The sequence below is a fragment of the Lolium rigidum genome, chromosome 6 (assembly GCF_022539505.1).
Source record: "Lolium rigidum isolate FL_2022 chromosome 6, APGP_CSIRO_Lrig_0.1, whole genome shotgun sequence".
NCBI classification, from domain to species: Eukaryota; Viridiplantae; Streptophyta; class Magnoliopsida; order Poales; family Poaceae; genus Lolium; species Lolium rigidum.
The window spans coordinates 51659226-51676564 of NC_061513.1; the positions used below are offsets into that span (position 1 = coordinate 51659226).

Sequence of the window (17339 nt, forward strand, 5' to 3'; positions counted from 1 at the left end):
TACCGGAGGTATCACCGAAGCCTCTCCCCACGAGGCCTTGGGAATGTAGTGCCGAGGAAGTCGAGGCGGGCGCGGCTGCTGATTTAGAGAAATGGAAGGCGAGCTGCAAGAAGAAAAGAGAGCCCGAGCCCAAGCCGTATTTTCCGATGAGCAAAAGAAGTGGGCTAATTCATTTTTGAACACACCGTCCCAAGCCGCAAAGAATACGCTCGATGACTATGCACGTGAACTAAAGAATCGAGCACGCATATTCAAGGAGAAGAGAGAGCGGGAGGAGGCCGATAAAGCGGAATTACAAAGTGCACAAAGCGGGAAACGAGTTGTTGCCCAGCTCGGGGAACAAAGTAAACAATCGATTGCCCCGCTTATAGTGACAGCCGCCGGTCCGGATGCCCCCGAAATCATAGAAGCTGCGGCAGCACAGGGATTAAGTGTAACGAGAGCCAGAGAACAAGCGGCCAACTTAGGTATTACTCTTCGTGAACTGTTAGGCCTTGATGAGGCGTCAGTGCAGGAGGTAGTACTTACATATGTGAAGAATGGGCCTCTCGTCGAGCTCGCGCAGAGAAGAGGATCTACCTCCACAAATGAGAGGTCTGCTGAAATGGTACAAGGGTTACATAAAAAATAAAAATGCCAAAGAATATATTTTTGCGGAAGTTGGATATGAGCATCACTTCAAACAAGTACTCGTACAAATTCATCCGAGTGAATTGTTCCAGCTTTTCAATCTGCGCGAGCTCGACAAATCTATCATCGGCTTGCTACGTTACGTAAGTGATTTATTTCTACCCCATCTCGTTCATATTGCCTGCACAATATATATGTCCTAACTATATTGTTGTGTCCGCTATTATATATGCAGATTGAAGATTAAGAAATGCAGAGTAAGGAACATCCATGATGTTGGGTTCATTGACCCACACATCGTTAATGGATATACGTTACAGCATCACCCCACCGACGTGGAGGCAGACTCGTGGCGGTTTCTTACAAAGCAGCAACTCAAAAGTGATATTCTATTTCCTAACCATTTTGGGTGAGTGTTTATGTCTTGAGCACATTCTCTTTTGTTTACTCCATGCATGGTATGTGGCCGGCTAATCGATGAGTTATGCATGATGTACTGTGCATGTATTTTGTCCGCAGGTTCCACTGGATTCTGCTAGTAATTAAAATTGACAAATCAGAATGTCTCATCCACGACTCTCTGAATATGGATGCGGCGACTTGGGCCGACATGAGAAAAATGATTCAAAAGTAATTGTTTTCATTCATTTGCGCTCTATATCGATCGGCCTATTTCGTTCATTTCCTAATTAAGCTTCAAGTAATTAACTAATAACTCTCTTGTTCATTTAATTTTCTTTGCCTCGTAGGGTTTGGAGACGGTTCTCGGATACAAAGGTCGGTGAATTCAAAAAAGAGCTACATTTCATGCGGTCAAAGGCTAAGAATGGTGGCGATATTCAGCCACCGGGGACCAATCTATGTGGATACTATGTCTGTGAGATGATCCGGAGATACACCACTGAGCGCGTTCCGAGTGATACCAATGCTCAGAGGAATAACCTCCGGATGATGCTTAGTCCAGAAGCTCGCTTCCGACCACTTCAAGAGGAACTAGCTGGATGGTTCGGGAGGGAAGTCCTCGATCCTAAAGGAGAACACCATTACGAGGACATAGAACTATACATGCATTAAATTATGTATGGAAACTTGTTCAAACTTGTATATGGTCATCCGATGATATTGAATATATATTGGATATTCCTCTTGAATTCTTTTTGGTTCTAATTTCAAATTTATTTGAAATTGTACATTCATATGCATGCATGTATGTAGTACCGTAGAATATGTGAAACTCCTTCAAAATTACAATAAAGCACAAAAGAAATAAAACAATACAAATTAAACAGAAAACAGGTTTAGGGGGGGGCCTAAAACCCTAAACCTGCGGCGGCCTAAAGGGCCTCCGCCCCGACGGTCGCCTGGCGCCCACGTGGACGGGCCTTTAGTCGCGGTTCGTAAGCAACCGCGACTAAAGGGGGGGCCTTTAGTCGCGCTACTTTGGTCGCGGTTGCGCAACCGCGACTAATGGCAGTTGCGAACCGCGACCAAAGGCCCTTTTTCCACCAGTGTATGGTCAGAAATAGATTAGCCTAATGCCAAGTGAGCAAATCAGTTCACATGATCACGCCCTTGCATCTATTAGGCACTGGATCGATGTTGTTGGTCTTACAATCTTGCTTAGTTTCTTGCTGAGAAGGTTCTAGTTCACTCTATTTGAAACTAACTAATGTACATGCTTATCCGTTGAAAGGTCACAGAAAACCGTCTTCATGGGTATATGCTGTATACCAGCCCACATTGTTTGGCCTATAGCAAGAGTTGGTCTGAGCATCCCACTGCTTTCAAACAGTCAGCAACGAGATTATCGGCCATATCAGAGGTATCATAGAACATGTGGAGCAAAGGCATTGTGCAACCCTTGCCTAGCGATCCAAAATGCCTAATTGCTTCGGTAGCACATTGAGGAAGAACCTCCTCTGTAGTTGATCACCGATCTTGGAAACCATATAAGGGGATTCCTCAACTTCAGCCACCTTGGGTCCATCTTGTAGCATATATGTTAAGAGAGAACCAGCACACACAACCAACCTCCATCAGCTGCATAGTTTGAGTGTGCATGCCACTGTCTGAGCCCGATACTTGAGCCTAGCTTTCACTTCCTCTGGATTCTCACCTATAAAAGCAAAAAGTTGCTGATCAGCCATGAGCAGTAGGTCATTTGTAGACGAAATCAATCATAAAGGAAACATAATCTAAGGATTAAATGAACAACAAATCAAACAGATAACAAGAACATGCTTTGCGCTGCTGGGGTTCTGCATAAAGATAACTAGAATAGTCAGGTTAGCAAAGATTAACACCTTTTCATAAAATTGGTATTTTCTGAGGAGAAATTATCTGTTTGGAGAGAAAAACATGACTTTTCAGTGGGATTATCTTGCTTTGCTTTGTCCTGAAGCTTGTCTTGCAGAAGACAACTCGCTCTTACTAAGAAAAGTGACATGAATGGACAAGGCACAGATTCAGTTTTTTTTTTTTTTTTTGCTTGTGCCGTGACAAAACTTGGCAGTAACTTCAGGTCGGGATTTCCATCATGTACATCTACCAAATGATAAAACTGAAAATAGAAGTATTGATCCGTCCCTTATGCAGTTATGTTTTTTTCGAAATGGGAAAAATATCGCTCCAGCTTCTGCATCCAAAGGATGCACACGGTTTTTTTTTATTAGATTATACACAAAACCTTACAAGAACAATACAAAAGATCAATCTCGAAGCAACCTTACTGTACCTACAGTGGGATAAAGAGGGTGAAAATACACCAACTCGCATCATCCAAAAACTAAATGTCTTCCCAAACCGCCCAATAGAAAGTGAGAAACACATCCATTAAGCAGACTCTCAGCGCACGCCAACGCACACGCCACAGAAGTTGCTCCCGCCGTCTTCCTCGACTCCATCTTCAAGAGAGATCATCACATTAACCTTGCAATACCTGTCGTCCATGCCACCAAGACGCCAGACGGCTCCACCATCCTGCACCTATACATCATTCCGCATCTGTCGTTGATACCCTGCAGCACCATGCCATTGAGACTCAACGCCAATAATGTGGTAGATGAATACCATTCCATCGAAATCCGCCAACATCCAGTAGCAGCTCCAAAAATGATGCCCCAAGAGGTAGAACGGCGCAGGGCGCACCGCCATCGTCCGATCCGGGAGACCCGGACCTAGGGTTTCCCCCGGAGCAGCACGAGTGAGAGACCGCAGACTGCAACGACGATGCCTTCAAGAAGGTAGCGGCGCGACACATCGACATCGTCCGCCAACCGAGGTTGGAGCATGGTTTTCACCGGCAGTCGCGCATCCCCAACTCGCCGAGTGTAGTGCCAAGACGGGCAAAGATGACGCCTTCGACAAGGTAACGACGTCGACCGACGCCGCCATCATCCGTCAAGACCGAGGTCGAGGCTCAGTTTTCACGGCCGCCATGACACCCCGGACTAGATCACCATTGCCGGAAACCTGTGTGAGATCCCATGATCCCCCACACAGGACTACCAGCCTGGCCGACCACCTCCGACGAAGAAGATGACTACCACCACCATGACCGGGGCTGCCGCTCCAGGTTTCCTCATGACGCGAGGGATGCCCACGAACGCCTCACTGCCGAGGAGCAGAGCCACGACAGGCAGATCGACGCCCACCTCGGCCCAACGGACCTAGATTGGACCCGATCCTCACCGCCGCCGCCCGCCGCCTGCAGGTCGACGCCATAGCCGTCGCCTCCCTGCGCCGCCGCATCAAGGAGAGGCATGGCGGATGCTGCCGCCGTGCCCTCCAGTCGTGGGGGCGAGAGGATAGGCCGCCGCCGCCACGCTGCAGGGCTTTGCCCGGCAGCGCTTCAACGGCGGCGGGGGAGGAGGGCGCCCTAGGGTGGGAGACGGCGGCGGGGCGGGGGGGGGGGGCGAGGAGAGGACGTTAGGTCGGGGTCGGGGTCCAGAGAGAGCTGCGATCACAGTTATGTAAGTTCAAGCTTTTCGTTCCATGGCATCAAATTTAGATACACCATAGGACAGACAACAGCAGAAAATGTTAGCAGAATCTTGGAGTATCTACCATCCAAACCTTTTGGGAATGATCACAGAAATGGATTTCAGTTCTCCACGCCGAATATCTTACAGACTACAGTATGCAAGCACAATCAAGACAAAGGGTGAAGCTGAAATTATGAGCATGACGTACTTGACTCATATCCTACCAAGAGTTGGAGAGGGCAGTGATAAGTCAGAACGAATCAGTATGATTTAGTATATTTTCGGTTGATTGCCTCAAATCAGTTGCAACATTGTGACTTTGTAAAAATACAACTAATACATGTAACACATCGTGGAAACTATTGTTGTTAATAAACAAGCTTCAGTGGGAACATGGATGATCATAACGATAAATTCCTTTGAATTTTTGCTAATTATTGCTTACAAGTTTCCCCATTCTGCAACAACCTGGGTGCATATTGTTTGGCACAAGTACTCAACATAAATATATTATATTTGAAAATCCATTTGACAGTGTCAAAATTCAAGATACAGCTGCAGTATGATTATACCACGGTGTAATCTACACGGGATTTAACAAGCAAGGTAATCCGATCCTATGAACTAGAGTTTGCCTCTAATCGTACAAAATTCAGAGATTTCAGACCAAAATAACAGGAAAAACCTCTCACTTTCGCATCATCCAAAATCCAAAAACGTGCGCAGCTGAATGATTTTTTACCAGGTCTGGAGATCTTCTAGTCCGAGATGGGCGCCACCGCCGCTGCGGGCTCCACGTCCAGGTGCCCAGGCAGCCTCTACTGCTCGAGGGAGCTCCTTGTCGTGGAGTAGCAGAGCTCCTGCCCAGGGATCTCGTTGTACGCAAAGCCGAATCCGAGATCATGGCAGCCCTGGAGCTCCTCCAGGTCCTCCTCCGTAGGCACCTGGTACTCCCCAGCACCGCGCCGCCAACAGAGGCCACCATCTCGAGCATGACGCACCTACCGGTCCGCCGGTTGTGGTGTTGCCGGCCGCAGTTTCTGCTGCAGCTGGCGGTCCAGGAGGACGGTAGCTCCGGCTGCAAGGAGAAGTAGGAGGTGGAGGGGATGGCCGACATTTTCTCTTGTGTTTGTTTACTGCTTCGATCGGTTCAATTTTGGCTTCTGGTTCTGGAGTTTGTCGCGCATCAGGTTTTTGCTTGGGTTTTGGCTTATTTGTAGGCTGCCAAGTCCTGGCAGTTGTACTGTTCTGCTAGAACATGAAAGCACGCGTAACAAGAGAAAATGTTGAGTATGTTGAAGGAGATTTCCATACTTTTTTTTAACCTAAACCAAATAGAAACTGCTTTAGGCTATTAGTTAAGCATGATTTAATATTTGCAAAGGAGATCAAAATGAATGCTTTGATGACATTGAATAGGCTAAATTTTTAAAACTCATCATAATGTGAGATAGGAATCCTAATATTGCAGACAAAAGTGGATCTTATTAAGGGAAAGTCTGCATTCTACACAGCCCAAGCATAGTTCATCCGAACTGACACGCCTTGTTAATTCTTATCAATTGACAAATGTCATTTGTGTAAACTATAACATGTATACATGCATGTTTTTTACTTCACGGCAACAATGTTACATTAAGCTTGGAGCAGTGTTGCAATATATCTGACATGGGTATAATTAAAGGATATGTTGTATGTGTATCCCTGGTCATACATGTCCGAAGAGTTCAAAACCCATGGACCCGAAGGTTTGAAAGCCCAATAAGAATGAGAATCTCGTGCGAGTTAAGGAAATAGAGTCAATATAGGAAAACTTGTAAACAATATATGGAAGGCCTAATCCGGCACGGTGTATGTAAACTTATATAGCACGAAAAGCCTCGGATGCGACTCCTATATAAAGGCGAAGTCGAGGACATGATCGATATTTTGTGAAACCCTAGCCATTGTAATATTTCAAGTTAGACGCCTTTGTTCGTCTGACAACCATCGAGTTCTACTTGCCCTCTATTTCCACAAAAATCTAAGTCTACAATCTGTAGGCATTGACGAGTTAATCCCTCGTCAATTGGCGCTGTCTGTGGGGAGCAGAAGTAGCAAGGTCCTAATCTCGATGGCATCATCATCATCATCGTCATCAGCAAGCAACACAATGGGAGGTAAATAAATCCAATCTAGCTTTGTTGATTTTGTTCCTCACCCTCTCGCTCGTTTGCCTGCATACGCCAATCTGGAAGAAGCAACGAAGATGACGTTCGAGAGCTTCCGTTTCCTCGTCGGAAAAGAAGGTGTGCACACCGCTTTTCGGCCCAAATTTTTTCGGGATCGTTGGAGGCCGAACACGATTTGTCGAGATCATCAACATTGTCCACCGAATCATGCAAAGAGGAGACTTCGTCGCCACACACCATCAAGCTCGCTGATAGCAGAAAACTTGCCGATCAGTTCGACAGGCTAACCTTCGGGTCGACCGCCGAAACCAATCTACATTGGAGCAACATCTTCGACAGCTTCACCGACTTCGACTTCACCAACATCACGAGTTCTCGCGACAGTGAAGAGGTCGACGCCGGTTGATACGTCTCCGACGTATCGATAATTTCTTATGTTCCATGCCACATTATTGATGATATCTACATGTTTTATGCACACTTTATGTCATATTCGTGCATTTTCTGGAACTAACCTATTAACAAGATGCCGAAGAGCCAGTTGATGTTTTCTCGCTGTTTTTGGTTTCAGAAATCCTAGTAACGAAATATTCTCGGAATTGGACGAAATCAACGCCCGTGGTCCTATTTTGCCACGAAGCTTCCGGAAGACCGAAGAGGAGTCAAAGTGGGGCCACGAGGCGCCGCCACCATAGGGCGGCGCGGCCCAGGCCCTGGCCGCGCCGACCTATGGTGTGGGGCCCTCGTGTGGCCCCCCACGTTGCCCTTCCGCCTACTTAAAGCCTCCGTCGCGAAAACCCCAGTACGAAGAACCACGATACGGAAAACCTTCCAGAGACGCCGCCGCCAATCCCATCTCGGGGGATTCTGGAGATCTCCTCCGGCACCCTGCCGGAGAGGGGATTCATCTCCCGGAGGACTCTTCACCGTCATGGTCGCCTCCGGAGTGATGAGTGAGTAGTTCACCCCTGGACTATGGGTCCATAGCAGTAGCTAGATGGTTGTCTTCTCCTCATTGTGCTTCATTGTTGGATCTTGTGAGCTGCCTAACATGATCAAGATCATCTATCTGTAATGCTATATGTTGTGTTTGTCGGGATCCGATGGATAGAGAATACCATGTTATGTTAATTATCAAGTTATTACCTATGTGTTGTTTATGATCTTGCATGCTCTCCGTTATTTGTAGAGGCTCTGGCCAAGTTGATGCTAGTAACTCCAAGAGGGAGTATTTATGCTCGATAGTGGGTTCATGCCTCCATTGATACCTGGGACAGTGACAGAAAGTTCTAAGGTTGTGTTGTGCTTTTGCCACTAGGGATAAAACATTGATGCTATGTCTAAGGATGTAGTTGTTGATTACATTACGCACCATACATAATGCAATTGTCTGTTGTTTAGCAACTTAATACTGGAGGGGGTTCGGATGATAACCTGAAGGTGGACTTTTTAGGCATAGATGCAGTTGGATGGCGGTCTATGTACTTTGTCGTAATGCCCAATTAAATCTCACTCGTACTTATCATGACATGTATGTGCATTGTTATGCCCTCTCTATTTGTCAATTGCCCGACTGTAATTTGTTCACCCAACATGCTTTTATCTTATGGGAGAGACACCTCTAGTGAACCGTGGACCCCGGTCCATTCTTTTATACTCGAAATACAAATCTGCTGCAATACTTGTTCTTTACTCGTTTTCTTGCAAACAATCATCTTCCACACAATACGGTTAACCCTTTGTTACAGACAAGCCGGTGAGATTGACAACCTCACTGTTTCGTTGGGGCAAAGTACTTTGGTTGTGTTGTGCAGGTTCCACGTTGGCGCCGGAATCCCTGGTGTTGCGCCGCACTACATCCCGCCGCCATCAACCTTCAACGTGCTTCTTGTCTCCTCCTGGTTCGATAAACCTTGGTTTCTTTCTGAGGAAAAACTTGCTGCTGTGCGCATATACCTTCCTCTTGGGGTTCCCAACGAACGTGTGAATTACACGCCATCAAGCATATTTTCTGGCGCCGTTGCCGGGGAGATCAAGACACGCTGCAAGGGGAGTCTCCACTTCCCAATCTCTTTACTTTGTTTTTGTCTTGCTTTATTTTATTTACTACTTTGTTTGTTGCATTATATCAAAACACAAAAAAATTAGTTGTTAGCTTTACTTTATTTACTGTCTTGTTTGCTATATCAAAAACACAAAAAAATTAGTTACTTGCATTTACTTTACTTGATTCATCATGTTTCCTTTTAATTTTACCACAAAAGACATACCGGTAGGACGCGGGTCTATAATTGGGAGAAACAATATAGAAGAATTTTTCAGTCATGGTAGAACTTGCTCCTACTTTTAAATTGCTGCTGCTGCTTTAGTTCGCATGTTAGAAACTAAATTTGTTAATCTCAATCCTATAATCCAACACATGTTTCTTACACTCGGTGATATGGAAGAGGGGGAAAAGAAAGATTTTGTTTTAGAAACCCTTCTTAGAGAATTTGGTGGTCTAGCAAGAGAGGCTAGAAAGGTCTTTGCTAAATTTAATATGCTTGGTTCTCATACTAATTTTGTTGGTCTCCTTGAAAAAATGGACATGGATAGAATAAGGTACACTAATAATATTAATGATGGTGGGGAGATCAAAGCACCAATACCATGTAAACTCCTAGCTATGAATGATGCACTAGAAAATAACTATGCTTGGCTTGTTCCTGAAAATTGTTCGATGAGAGTAGCAAGCCCAAGACTAATGAAAAGGGAGACGCTGAAACTTATGTATCCAATATACTATGCATGGTTGAGGAAACTCCAAACCCCGCTGTAGATGCACCACCCTTTGATAATACTTGATATACACTTTCTGCGCCTAGCTGAAAGGCGTTAAAGAAAAGCGCTTATGGGAGATAACCAATGTTTTTACTATAGTATTTTTGTTTTATATTTGAGTCTTGGAAGTTGTTTACTACTGTAGCAACCTCTCCTTATCTTAGTTTTATGTTTTGTTGTGCCAAGTAAAGTCTTTGATAGTAAAGTAAATACTAGATTTGGATTACTGCGCAGAAACAGATTTCTTTGCTGTCACGAATCTGGGTCTAATTCTCTGTAGGTAACTCAGAAAATTAAGCCAATTTACGTGAGTGATCCTCAGATATGTACGCAACTTTCATTCAATTTGATCATTTTCATTTGAGCAAGTCTGGTGCCCTAATAAAATCCATCTTTACGGACTGTTCTGTTTTGACAGATTCTGCCTTTTATTTCGCATTGCCTTTTTTGCTATGTTGGATGAATTTCTTTGATCCATTAATGTCCAGTAGCTTTATGCAATGTCCAGAAGTGTTAAGAATGATTGTGTCACCTCTGAACATGTTAATTTTTATTGTGCACTAACCCTCTAATGAGTTGTTTCGAGTTTGGTGTGGAGGAAGTTTTCAAGGATCAAGAGAGGAGGATGATACAATATGATCAAGGAGAGTGAAAGCTCTAAGCTTGGGGATGCCCCGGTGGTTCACCCCTGCATATTCTAAGAAGACTCAAGCGTCTAAGCTTGGGGATGCCCAAGGCATCCCCTTCTTCATCGACAACATTATCAGGTTCCTCCCCTGAAACTATATTTTTATTCCGTCACATCTTATGCACTTTGCTTGGAGCGTCGGTTTGTTTTTGTTTTTGTTTTGTTTGAATAAAATGGATCCTTGCATTCAATTTGTGGGAGAGAGACACGCTCCGCTGTAGCATATGGACAAGTATGTCCTTAGGCTCTACTCATAGTATTCATGGCGAAGTTTCTTCTTCGTTAAATTGTTATATGGTTGGAATTGGAAAATGCTACATGTAGTAATTCTAAAATGTCTTGGATAATTTGATACTTGGCAATTGTTGTGCTCATGTTTAAGCTCTTGCATCACATACTTTGCACCCATTAATGAAGAAACACTTAGAGCTTGCTAATTTGGTTTGCATATTTGGTTTCTCTAGAGTCTAGATAATATCTAGTATTGAGTTTTGAACAACAAGGAAGATGGTGTAGAGTCTTATAATGTTTACAATATGTCTTTTATGTGAGTTTTTCTGCACCGTTCATCCTTGTGTTTGTTTCAAATAACCTTGCTAGCCTAAACCTTGTATCGAGAGGGAATACTTCTCATGCATCCAAAATACTTGAGCCAACCACTATGCCATTTGTGTCCACCATACCTACCTACTACATGGTATTTATCCGCCATTCCAAAGTAAATTGCTTGAGTGCTACCTTTAAAATTCCATCATTCACCTTTGCAATATATAGCTCATGGGACAAATAGCTTAAAAACTATTGTGGTACTGAATATGTACTTATGAACTTTATCTCTTATTAAGTTGCTTGTTGTGCGATAACCATGCTTCTGGGGACGCCATCAACTATTCTTTGTTGAATGTCATGTGAGTTGCTATGCATGTCCGTCTTGTCTGAAGTAAGAGAGATCTACCACCTTTATGGTTGGAGCATGCATATTGTTAGAGAAGAACATTGGGCCGCTAACTAAAGCCATGATTCATGGTGGAAGTTTCAGTTTTGGACATATATCCTCAATCTCATATGAGAATAATAATTGTTGCCACATGCTTATGCATTAAAGAGGAGTCCATTATCTGTTGTCCATGTTGTCCCGGTATGGATGTCTAAGTTGAGAATAATCAAATGCGAGAAATCCAAAATGCGAGCTTTCTCCTTAGACCTTTGTACAGGCGGCATGGAGGTACCCCATTGTGACACTTGGTTAAAACATGTGTATTGCGATGATCCGGTAGTCCAAGCTAATTAGGACAAGGTGCGGGCACTATTAGTATACTATGCATGAGGCTTGCAACTTGTAAGATATAATTTTCATAACTCATATGTTTTATTACTACCGTTGACAAAATTGTTTCATGTTTTCAAAATAAAAGCTCTAGCACAAATATAGCAATCGATGCTTTCCTCTTTGAAGGACCATTCTTTTTACCTTTATGTTGAGTCAGTTCACCTATCTCTCTCCATCTCAAGAAGCAAACACTTGTGTGAACTGTGCATTGATTCCTACATACTTGCATATTGCACTTGTTATATTACTCTATGTTGAAAATTATCTATGAGATATACATGTTGCAAGTTGAAAGCAACCGCTGAAACTTAATCTTCCTTTGTGTTGCTTCAATACCTTTACTTTGATTTATTGCTTTATGAGTTAACTCTTATGCAAGACTTATTGATGCTTGTCTTGAAGTACTATTCATGAAAAGTCTTTGCTTTATGATTCACTTGTTTACTCATGTCATTACCATTGTTTTGATCGCTGCATTCATTACATATGTTTACAAATAGTATGATCAAGGTTATGATGGCATGTCACTTCAGAAATTATCTTTGTTATCGTTTTACCCGCTCGGGACGAGCAGAACTAAGCTTGGGGATGCTGATACGTCTCCGACGTATCGATAATTTCTTATGTTCCATGCCACATTATTGATGATATCTACATGTTTTATGCACACTTTATGTCATATTCGTGCATTTTCCGGAACTAACCTATTAACAAGATGCCGAAGAGCCGGTTGTTGTTTTCTGCCGTTTTTGGTTTCAGAAATCCTAGTAACGAAATATTCTCGGAATTGGACGAAATCAACGCCCAGGGTCCTATTTTGCCACGAAGCTTCCGGAAGACCGAAGAGGAGTCGAAGTGGGGCCACGAGGCGCCGCCACCATAGGGCGGCGCGGCCCAGGCCCTAGCCGCGCCGACCTATGGTGTGGGGCCCTCATGTGGCCCCCCACGTTGCCCTTCCGCCTACTTAAAGCCTCTGTCGCGAAAACCCCAGTACAAAGAACCACGATACGGAAAACCTTCCAGAGACGCCGCCGCCAATCCCATCTCGGGGGATTCTGGAGATCTCCTCCGGCACCCTGCCGGAGAGGGGATTCATCTCCCGGAGGACTCTTCACCGCCATGGTCGCCTCCGGAGTGATGAGTGAGTAGTTCACCCCTGGACTATGGGTCCATAGCAGTAGCTAGATGGTTGTCTTCTCCTCATTGTGCTTCATTGTTGGATCTTGTGAGCTGCCTAACATGATCAAGATCATCTATCCGTAATGCTATATGTTGTGTTTGTCGGGATCCGATGGATAGAGAATACCATGTTATGTTAATTATCAAGTTATTACCTATGTGTTGTTTATGATCTTGCATGCTCTCCGTTATTAGTAGAGGCTCGGCCAAGTTGATGCTAGTAACTCCAAGAGGGAGTATTTATGCTCGATAGTGGGTTCATGCCTCCATTGATACCGGGACGATGACGAGAAAGTTCTAAGGTTGTGTTGTGCTCGTTGCCACTAGGGATAAAACATTGATGCTATGTCTAAGGATGTAGTTGTTGATTACATTACGCACCATACTTAATGCAATTGTCCGTTGTTTAGCAACTTAATATCGGAGGGGTTCGGATGATAACTCTGAAGGTGGACTTTTTAGGCATAGATGCAGTTGGATGGCGGTCTATGTACTTTGTCGTAATGCCCAATTAAATCTCACCGTACTTATCATGACATGTATGTGCATTGTTATGCCCTCTCTATTTGTCAATTGCCCGACTGTAATTTGTTCACCCAACATGCTTTTATCTTATGGGAGAGACACCTCTAGTGAACTGTGGACCCCGGTCCATTCTTTTATACTGAAATACAAATCTGCTGCAATACTTGTTCTTTACAAGTTTTCTTGCAAACAATCATCTTCCACACAATACGGTTAACCCTTTGTTACAGCAAGCCGGTGAGATTGACAACCTCACTCGTTTCGTTGGGGCAAAGTACTTTGGTTGTGTTGTGCAGGTTCCACGTTGGCGCCGGAATCCCTGGTGTTGCGCCGCACTACATCCCGCCGCCATCAACCTTCAACGTGCTTCTTGGCTCCTCCTGGTTCGATAAACCTTGGTTTCTTTCTGAGGGAAAACTTGCTGCTGTGCGCATCATACCTTCCTCTTGGGGTTCCCAACGAACGTGTGAATTACACGCCATCACCGGTCCATACGATGGTGTCACCTATCCTCTGCACAACATGAGGGCGTCAAGCCTAGCACCACGAAGGAACTCGAGGATTCAAGATCCTGAGCTCGGTGATAACACAAAGTCGACACATCATCAGATATGCATGCTCACAACGTCGGGTTGCGAAGTACAGGAAGATGAGCAATCTAAGGCTTTTGATCCATTGGGTAAACCCTTGGTCGATCCCGCAGATCTCACTAGAGGAACAAAAAATAAATATGCTGGAACCCAACCAAGAGAGCAGGTGCAGCTTTCTCAAGCTGCATGGGACAGAGCTGCAAGGGCCATAAACGGAGAACCGATGACAACGCAAGAAACAGCGGAGGAGCTAACAACATATTAGTATAAACTCAACCATACGAGGCGTGAGATGGAGAAGATGAAAGAGAAGCTAGACACAAGAGAACTTGCGGCGGGCGCATCGAGCGAACGCAGAGCAAACTTAAGCGCATAGTCGCGGAATTCAGCAAACAATGGTAGGGAACCTGGAGGAAGAACCAGGTCTCGGATGGCAGGAATACCCGAGGCTGCACGAGGAGAGCATCTGGTTCAAAATATCGACGTGTCCTTCATGTTAATAGATTTGAGAGGGCACATAAAACCCAAAACGCCCGAAGCAGCTTACATGGCGAAACATGCGTACTTTATGGCAACCAGGCCATCTCCTGGCGACCCCCGAGCGTCCTTGTACGTAACTGCTCTGCCAGTCATTGGTGTCATGGTCACAGTAATATCCGGCAGGGAGGTCGCTCCGCAACCCGCAAGATCGCTACGACGTAACAATCCAAGGCCAGTAGGGAAGCACAGATCAAGGTCACCACATCGTCAACGTAGCCCTCGGCAGACAGCGGTGACAACTCGAAACTATCACATAGAGGACGAGGCAATGAACAATATAGCACAAACATGAGTCGATAGAGCGCGGGAAGAAAGAGGCCGAGAAAATCGCCGGACGACCGAGAACAACGAGGAAGAGTATTGTGGGCTCCCTTGCTTTACCTCGCAGGATTCGCAAGACGCGAGTACCGCTAGCTTCAAACTACCGGACAATTACAAAACATTCCGATGGGCTTCGGGATCCAGAGGATTGGTTGGTTGATTACGTGGAGACGGTAAAATTAATGGGAGGCACAAAAGCAACGGTAATGCAAAGCATTCAAGTCTATCTCAGCGGGGCCGCACGATCATGGATGAGGAAACTACCGAAGGAGTCGATAGAAAGCTGGGAAACCTTCCAGAGGGTGTTTGTGCAGAACTTCAAATCCACTTGCAAAAAGCCAGTATCGATCGAGTAGTTGAGAGCCTGCATGCAGAAATCGGGCGAGTCAATGAGAGCATACATCTAGCGGTGGAGTATCATTAAAAATACGGCTGAGCATGTATCCGATGAGAGAGCAATCGACACGTTCTTCGGGGACGTCCGTAGAAGGGACTTAGTCGAAGAACTGGGAAGAGCCAACCCAAAAACGGTCGGAGAACTCATGAATATAGCAAACAAATGGGCTGACGGCGAAGACGTTGTCTATAACAAGCGAGCCCGTTCACTCGAGGAAGATCGCAACAAGATCAACATGTGGGATCCCTGCCAACTAGGGTGCCATAGACCTATAGTTGTTGGGCCCATAGTCACTCCTCGTAAATAATCACTTGAGGAAGTTACTCCTGAGTGAGGCTCCACGAGGCGTAAAACCCTCATGGAGACACAAAGCTGGAGCGGAAGATAGGCTCGGGGAGGAACTCCCTCGCGGAGGTTCCCGAGCCGCCAACCTCTCCAAGTCGGGGAGCCTCCCTTGAAGGTGATAAGATCAACAAAGGGAGCATTGGATGCCGCCTACACGGGACCCGCCTACGTGTACGAGCAGTGGGATCTGAAGGCTACAATACAAGGTCGACAGATGTCGGGTACATCACGGCTGAGCTCAAAAGCTCCGTCCCGAGGAGGCAAGATACCATTGCCTATTTAGTGATTAAAACGAGCTCGACGAGGACCAAAACGCCAAGACCCTATCCTTCCCACTTTGGTGCAAGACCGGGTGGACAGCACAAACAACCACCGGAGGTGTCATCGCCTACCTCAGAATCTGCCATAGACCGACACTTTAATCGATCATGGACTATGTCCATCCTGTAAAGGGCGGGGGAGTTTCCCGCCCTCGGTTTCGAGATGTGGCAACCCTTCCCCCTCAAGATATTTCGGGGGAAGAGGACCAACTCCTCTATAAAAGGACTATCCTTGCTAGCATAGAAGGGGACGATCCTAAGAGATCACAAACCCTAGACATCTGTACGGTCATCTTCTCCATTGTGACATGCAATAATCCACCAAAGCAGAACGTAGGGGTTTTACCTCTTCGAGGGTCCTGAACCTGGGTAACTGTCGTGTTCATATCTGCAGTGTCCGCGTCGTGAGTTCGTCGGTGTGATTCGGAGTCCCTTGTTTTCGAACCTCTCGGGTTAGGTGATACTTGTGTTCCTTTCCGGACACGAATCTCCAGCATTTGGCGCACCAGGTAGGGGGCTCAAGCACGCCAACGTTCTTCTCCGACACCTTCAGCACCATGGTCAGCCACGACGGACCACTCGACGCACGCCCGCTGTGTCGTGACCTCATACCAGGTAGGGAGCTCCTGCGCACCCGCCCCCTCGGCACTAGCCTCGACCAGTGGCTCTCCTACATCGACGGGCTGATATGTCTCCAACGTATCTATAATTTCTGATGTTCCATGCTTATATTATACCAATTGCTACATGTTTTATATACACTTCATATCATTTTTATGCATTTTCCGGGACTAACCTATTAACAAGATGCTGAAGTGCCCGTTCATGTTTTCTGCTGTTTTTGGTTTCAGAAATTCTACACAGGAAATATTCTCGGAATTGCGCGAAACAAAAGGCCACGTCCCTATTTTTCCAGAAGCTTCACGGAGTCCGAAGGAGAGACGAAGGGGGGCCACGAGCTGGCCACACCATAGGGGGCGCGGCCCACCCCTCTGCCGCGCCGCCAGGTGGGGAGCCCACCTCGGGACTCCACCGACATCGCCCCTTCGCCTATATATTGCCCCAGATGCGAAAACCCTAAATAATCCCGTCATATTCCAGAAAGACTTCCGTAGCGCCGCCGCCATCGACGACAAGTTTCGGGGGACAGAATCTCTGTTCCGGCACGCCGCCGGGACGGGGAATTGCCCCCGGAGTCATCTCCATCGACACCACCGCCATCTTCATCGCCGCTGCTGACTCCCATGATGAGGAGGGAGTAGTTCTCCCCCGAGGCTGAGGGCTCTACCGGTAGCTATGTGGTTCATCTCTCTCTCCCATGGTGTGATCTTTATGTGATCATGAGCTTTGTAATCTAGTTGAATATGTAGATGTTACTCTTGTCTATTATGCACTCTAGAGGTTACTTTAATATGAACTCCGGAGTCACTCTCCACGGTGTGATGGTGACAGTGTGCGCATCGTGTGTGATTCCTTTATGACCTTGTGGAGATTGTTTAC

The 17339-nt window shown here is 45.7% G+C and overlaps 1 pseudogene; it reads right to left on the reverse strand.

Moving 5' to 3' along the window:
- Window positions 1–2609: 2609 nt before the first annotated feature.
- LOC124659919 lies at window positions 2610–5730 on the reverse strand (annotated as a pseudogene).
- Window positions 5731–17339: the final 11609 nt, after the last annotated feature.